Below are 7,618 nucleotides of genomic sequence, written 5' to 3'. Positions count from 1 at the left end.
CAGTAGCAGCAGCAGCAGCAGTAGCACTAGCAGTAGCAGTAGAAGTAGCACTAGCAGTAGCCGTATCAGTAGCAGTAACAGTAGCAGCAGCAACAGCAGCAGAAGCAGCAGCAGCAGTAGCAGTAGCACTATCAGAAGCAACAGCAGCAGCGGCAGTGGCAGCGGCAGTGGCAGTGGCAGTAGCAGTGGCAGTAGCAGTGGCAGTAGCAGTGGCAGTAGCAGTGGCAGTAGCAGTAGCACTATCAGTAGCAGCAGCAGCAGCACTGGCAGCGGCAGTGGCAGCGGCAGTGGCAGCGGCAGCGGCAGTGGCAGCGGCAGTGGCAGCGGCAGTGGCAGCGGCCTTGGCAGTGGCAGCGGCAGCGGCAGCAGTAGCAGTAGCAGTAGCAGTAAGAGTAGCCGAAGCAGTAGCAGTAGCGGCTTTTTGCTTTTTTGTTTTAGAAGTGTTTGTCGTATAAGAAGAACGCAAGGAAGACAAATTAATTGTAACATGTGTTATCTTAGTCTCCGTTGTAGTAGTATTTGTTGTATCTACACAGCCATTTTTCAGTCACCTGAGAGACATGTTTTTATAAGAGATTTAATTGTGGACCAATACATCGTGTATTAATATCAGTGTACACACTGGGACACCACATGGGGCGAGGATTAACAGATAAACTAGGCCTTCAATTAATTATGCGCCTAGAGGCAAACAATACTATAACTTACTGATAATTTTAGGATTGGGATGTGTTTGTATCTTATTTGAAATTAGCTAGCTTAATTCAAAAACTAATTATAGCCTCAATATTATCACAAGAACATCATCACATATTCATTGTGCAATATATAATCATATCACCATCACAATATGCCAGAGCGTTAGTATTTATTGTGCATACATATCCTACAGCAACATTTACAAAACTTATTACAAACCAACCGCTCAAGCTTTAATTAAGATTGATTTTAATTTATATTATGACATACATTAAAGATCACTGTCAATTAATTAAAAAATAGCTTGATGCTTCGTACTCAGCGATTTAAATAAAAGAAACGTTGCGTACACAATAATTGGGGTTAATAAAAAAAGTCTGCAATTAAAATAATCAAATTTAAATAATACAAGATTTAGTTTCAAATTGTCGCTCAAAAAATGTATCAGTTATATCAGTTACTAGGGAATCGATTTGTTTAATCTCCGCAATCCAATAATAATTATGGTGTTTGTATGACAAATTAATAGCTCTTCGTCATTGAATGTATGATACTCATAAAAATATTGAAACAATAACCACAACAACAACAACATATGTAATTATGTATATATCTTCTTCAGATACTCTGTGTCATACTTTCAAAATTATCCTCATAAGATTCATAATAATAAAATAAACACTATTGCAATCTTAGTAAAAACCAACTTAGCCGTTATGCTAATGATTTTATGTTCAGTATGCGTGTACATTTCAATATTATATAACAACAAGTGTTCACAAATACCTATGTTTAATAAATATTAAAAACATGAGAACCAATGAAGGTATTTCATTTTAATAGACTAGTTTTACCGTGTGTGTACATTCATATAAAATCTTTTGAAAATCACACTTGAGATAATGTCTTTAGGTTTTGCTATTTCTAATCGATTTTAACACCATAAAACCACCGTATTTTCTCTTACATTCTAAATTTTCTTACATTTCCTTTTTAAGCCAAAATATTTATGTTTTCATGATTCTAAATTTTCGGACATACGGATTTTCGTACAGTCAGTTAAACAGCGCTATTTTATCAGATGTTGACCCTGTTTTTGCTTATCTGATGACCCTGCGGTCATGCATTCTTACAACCGGATTAAAGTAATAAAACAGAATCATGCCTAAGGGCAATCGACCATTACATTTGCGTACTTGGGTAAATTACCTTGTAAACCTCTAATAAGCAATGGTTCCTTCCAACAGCGTTTGAAATGATATCGTATTAAGAAAGCCAAACGTTTATTGTTTTTACTTTTTATACATTATTTCAGTTGATTGCAAAGCTGTTAAGTTGCATTTTTAAAGTAAAGAACGAAGGGAACAACACAATAAAATTATGTACACTGATGTATTATTTCTACTTCAATTAAATAATTGACAAACAAACATAACACACTTGTCTCTAAATATTTTTCGTATTTAAATTTTCCAACACGAAAAACAATATCTTTAAGTGAACGGAAACTTATAATTATTACGGCATATAGTAAAAGCAGAGTTGTCTGAACCATCAGTAAAATAAAAAATAAAAAATGACACAGCTTATTTTTCCCTCAAGTGTTAATGATAATATGGATAAACAATTAAAAATACATAAAGTCAATTGTGTTGATTACTCGTTATTGAAATATTGCAATGCCAATTATAAGACATCTGATTAAAAACAAAATGTATGGTGGAATACCTAATCTGGAAATACAAACTAATGATACTATTAATGCAACAACAACAATCACATCTTTTCAAGCGCAATCAGAAAACTGCTACAGCTTTGTATTAACAAACATAAATATGTTTGTGCTTATAGATTTTGATAAACTTCAAATCTTTAAGCGTGCTATGAATTGAATATAATTTATATTTAAAAGTTTTGCTACTCTGTTGATAACTAGCAACAGCAAAAAGGAAGATACCATTTTTTATCATCTAATTTTATTTATATTTCATTGTTTATTTGTTTATGATCACAAGGATTGTTTGGATAACAGAGTGTGTCTAGATATACCGGTACCCTTAAAAATATTTTTATGAATTGCAATTAAGCGTAGAAATTAAACAGGCCCTAATACAGACACCATTTTTATCGGAATGCGATTATAGTTTCAATAGCAACTCGTAACGCTTTTAGCGACAAATTGACTTGGTCAAATACTGCATCTTAAACGGATAAATAAAATTGAAACCATTTATTTTCAATATTATCAAAATTATTATTTAGTTATTAATACATTAAGCAGCAAACTCTATTAATCAAAAAGATTTGATATAACATCCGAATTCACTGCAAAAATGAGCTGAGCGATAGGTTTTACGGTTGTTGAAATTGTTCACGATGAGAATGACGATGACGACGATGATGACGATGACGACGACGAGGAGGAGAACAACGACGATAACAATGACGATGATGATGATGATGATGACACTGATGATGATGATCACGACGATGACGACCATAACGATGTTGTTGGTGATAGTGACGATAATGCTGCTGCTGCTGCTGATGACGATGCTGCTGCTGATGATGCGGTGGAGGCTGAAGAGCAGGACGAGGACAAGGGCGACGACGACGACGACGACGATGATGATGATGATGATGATGATGATGATGATGATGATGATGATGATGATGATGATGATGATGATGATGATGATGATGATGATGATGATGATGATGACGATGATGATGACGATGATGATGATGATGATGATGATGATGATGATGATGATGATGATGATGATGATGATGATGATGATGATGATGATGATGATGATGATGATGATGATGATGATGATGATGATGATGATGATGATGATGATGATGATGATGATGATGATAATGATGATGATGATAATGATGAGATGATGATTATGTTGATGATGATGATCATGATAACGTTGATAACGATGATGTTGATGAAAATAACGATACTGTAAGTAGTAAATTAACTCATTAATTGTTATTATAATACACAAGCACATGCTAATGGATCTGTATCCGCAAGGCGGTCAAATGAAAACTCACTTGGTATAAATATGAAAATTGAATCAAAATATCATTGATTAGCTTGTTCGCATTGCATATGCTTATCATTGTGCACAGGCTAATCTTATTTGACGTGCATTAAGCCTCGTTTTCCATGAAAGCAGCCAATATGTGCATATTTTAATGATAAACACTAGACTGGCCATTGGCGTTTACAAGCTGGTATATACATTCACTGCTAGAGCAGAATCATTTGTCGTCTGCTGCAGACAGGCAGTGGTAATCGTTCCTAGCAGAGTGAGTTGTGGTTCTTGCCGTACTTAAGTCTTCTAAGCACCTACTGATTTGCATTTATTACCCATTCTCTTGAAACGCCGACTAATAAAGTGCGATAAACCGCCTTTAAGCACTTGGCACATTAACAAATAAGAACATTCCACACCTAACCGAGAACCGACGTCTTTAATCGCGAAACTATTACCAGAAATTGAATACCGCCAGAAACAACAATGAGCTCACTTCGATTAAATATAAATACACTATATTCATTGCGTCCTACGCAATCAAACATATCAACCGAAAATACCAGCGAATACAGTATTATATATGACATCGATCTTATATATCGCCTCAGACATGCGAGAGCGCCACGATGAGTGAAGAGTGTGTGTATGAGAGTTTGTTTAAAGGTCCTACTAGCATCTTCACGAGATTTGTGTAGCCCGACCTGAATGATGAATGAAATGGATGTAGTAACAGTTATATGAACACGATATATCCGTACCAATATCCACGTGAGCATATACTAATAATAATTAATTTTTTAATCGCCATAAGCTTGAAAATAAACGTAAATAGATACAACAAAGACCAATTCGGAGACTTTAAAATTTTTTAATTACCTCCCCTGCAATAGAAAATATATATGGAGACTCGCATTCTTTGGAATATCTAAATCTCATTATATCTTTCTCCGAAATTTTTTTCTGGTAAAAATCATCTTAAATTTAGCTGTATATTCGTATGTAATTAATTAAACAAGAGTTATAAAAAGGCATTGCAAAAAATATCGCGTTTTACTTGAATAAGTTACCTCCCTTAAGCCTATCGGAATATCAAAAATACGTATATAAACAAAACGCGTTCCTTGCATAAGTGATAATAAAGCGCGTGCCCGTGCCACTCGTCCTCCAAATACTTACTACATATAGTACAACGTATCTACAATCATTGCGACTAACTCATACCTCAGTAAATAAGTAACCAGGATAAATATACGTTTAGGTAATTAAGATATAAAACATACATATAAAAATTTACATGTTCCCTGTCTGCCGAACCCGGTCCATGGACTATAGCCACAAGAGGTTTCTATGTACCTATGTAGCCGGATTGCGCCCTCAGAGCGCCCAACACCGACACAGATCACGCTACTCTCCGGTCAAACACAATACTGCATAGGACTACTGCCTTTGTCACCATATTATCAGAATCATTAAAGTGCAAAATGGAAACTTTCAACTGTCCTTTCACTTCATAAGCCATTGGCGATCTTCAATGATCGCTTATTTCCGAGAGATGCATTTTATTTTTTTCAAACTTCGAATTTTGATATATGTTTAACTTATTCATTTAGATTACATTATTTTCACTATAAATATTGACTTTGATCCAATTATCATCTGAAAAATACGATTTCGCGATTTCTTCAAAGATCGAGCGAGCCTTTTTACCTGTTTACTTATATATATCTAATTTAAGGTTACACAGATGTAAAGTTGTCGTGGCCGAGTGGGTAAGGCGATAAAATTGATTTCTTTTGGGATTTTCCCGCGCAGGTTCGATTCCTGCCGACATCGCATACTTTTTGCGACGCGTTTTATTTCTTTTCTAACGTAATTTGATTTAATATAGCACATAAGCTATGTTTATTGTTAAATATGTTGAAAATTGTATGCACATCCTTCAATTTTAAAATTAAAACAACGTTATGGCTAAATTGATTAATTTACTGCTGAAAATACGAATGATGCATGTTGCATTTTTATTTTTATTTCAAAAAGTAAACGGTAAATCTGTCTATTTTTTGGTATTTTTGCTGTATATAGTGTTTCTATAAAAACTTAATTTAAAATATAACTTAAATGATACTATTTTGAATTTTATGACACTTTGTTTTTAACCGACCCAATTTTTACTTGGCTGAAATCACTTACATTTCATGGCGCTATTCCATAGATTAAAATTTGTAAAAAATAAATGTCTGTAAAAGAATACTTATATCATCTTGTTTAAACTATAAACACCTTTACTGCATCTGTACACACCAACTGCATGCCCACATTTGGAAATTTGAATGAATTATGGAACTTTTATATACCCCAGGGGTGAAAATAAACTGGACAAAAGCCGAGCGTGAGGGTGGTTTTGAAAAAATCGGTTTATTTTTTTTAAGCATGGAAAGCTACCTACAAATTTGCATGTAGTGTAGTAAAATGATGCTGATTAGGAAAATAATTAATTAAATTATATTTGGATATGTGCCCATTAGAGGTGCGCAAGCTTAAAAAGGTAGAATTACCGAAATTCCCGTTCTTACACGTTGTAGCATGGATCGGGTATTGAACACGATACACGTGTGTATTAGCACCCTACTGTAGTCCCGGCGGGGTTATCAACTGCACCAATACACCGGTAAGCAACCAGGGGAATATCATATGAAAAAAGAACTATCATGCATGTTTGTTTTGTTAAAGTGTGTCACAAAATTTCCCTAACTGCCGATGTCGGCTATAATCTCGGTATAAACATGCAAAGAAATTAACATATATATAATGTTAATGCCGATATGTTATTGGACATTTTGTATGTCAAATGTTCATTATTTGCATTAAAATTAAGACGATTGTATTGAACACGATACACGTGTGTATTAGCACCCTACTGTAGTCCCGGCGGGGTTATCAACTGTACCAATACACCGGTAAGCAACCAGGGGAATATCATATGAAAAAAGAACTATCATGCATGTTTGATGTGTTAAAGTGTGTCACTAAATTTCCCTAACTGCCGATGTCGGCTATAATTTCGGTATAAACATGCACAGAAATTAACATATATATAATGTTATTGCCGGTATGTTATTGGACATTTTGTATGTCAAATGTTCATTATTTGTATTAAAATTAAGACGATGCTTATTTGCCAGAAAGCGTTTATTTCAAATTCAAAACAAGCAATAATCATACATAATACCAAAATATAAAACTAACAAAATGGCAACACTCTCGCTTAACGCAACGTTCAGAAGCACGCGCACTTAACAAAATTATTGCAACTAATGCAAGCTGTAATTAATATGTGACTACTTGCTATACAACCAGTATCATGCGAAAATTGATCTTATTTAATTGTGGTTCCCTCTTTGAATTTATGTTGCCTGTCGACTTTTAGAATAATGTGTCAGTAAGAAATGTATTGCTTGCTCTACAACCAGCATCATGCGAAAATGGATCTTATTTAATTGTAAATCCCTCTTTGAACTTAAGTTGTCAGTCGACTTTTAGAATAATGTGTCAGTAATAAATGTTTTTCTTCAGTTTCAGTTGTTTTTTAAGAAAATTTAGTGAAAGATGCAAATGTGTCTTATTTATTTTTTTCTGTGTCTTCAATGTATCTTATTTATATGTGACTGCGTGCTTATTTTTTTTTCAAGAAATGAAAGATGCAAATGTGTCTTATTTTAATTGTATCCATGTCTTAAATGTGGCTTATTTATATAAGATAAAATGATATACTGCCAGTGTCATGCAAAAAAGGATCTAATTTCTTAATATCCACATTCACGCTTTGTTCTTTATTAGCACCGTCTTTAATTAGGCTATCTATT

The sequence above is a fragment of the Dreissena polymorpha genome, chromosome 3, assembly GCF_020536995.1.
Source record: "Dreissena polymorpha isolate Duluth1 chromosome 3, UMN_Dpol_1.0, whole genome shotgun sequence".
Classification (NCBI taxonomy): Eukaryota; Metazoa; Mollusca; class Bivalvia; order Myida; family Dreissenidae; genus Dreissena; species Dreissena polymorpha.
Note: the sequence above shows the minus strand (reverse complement) of the source record.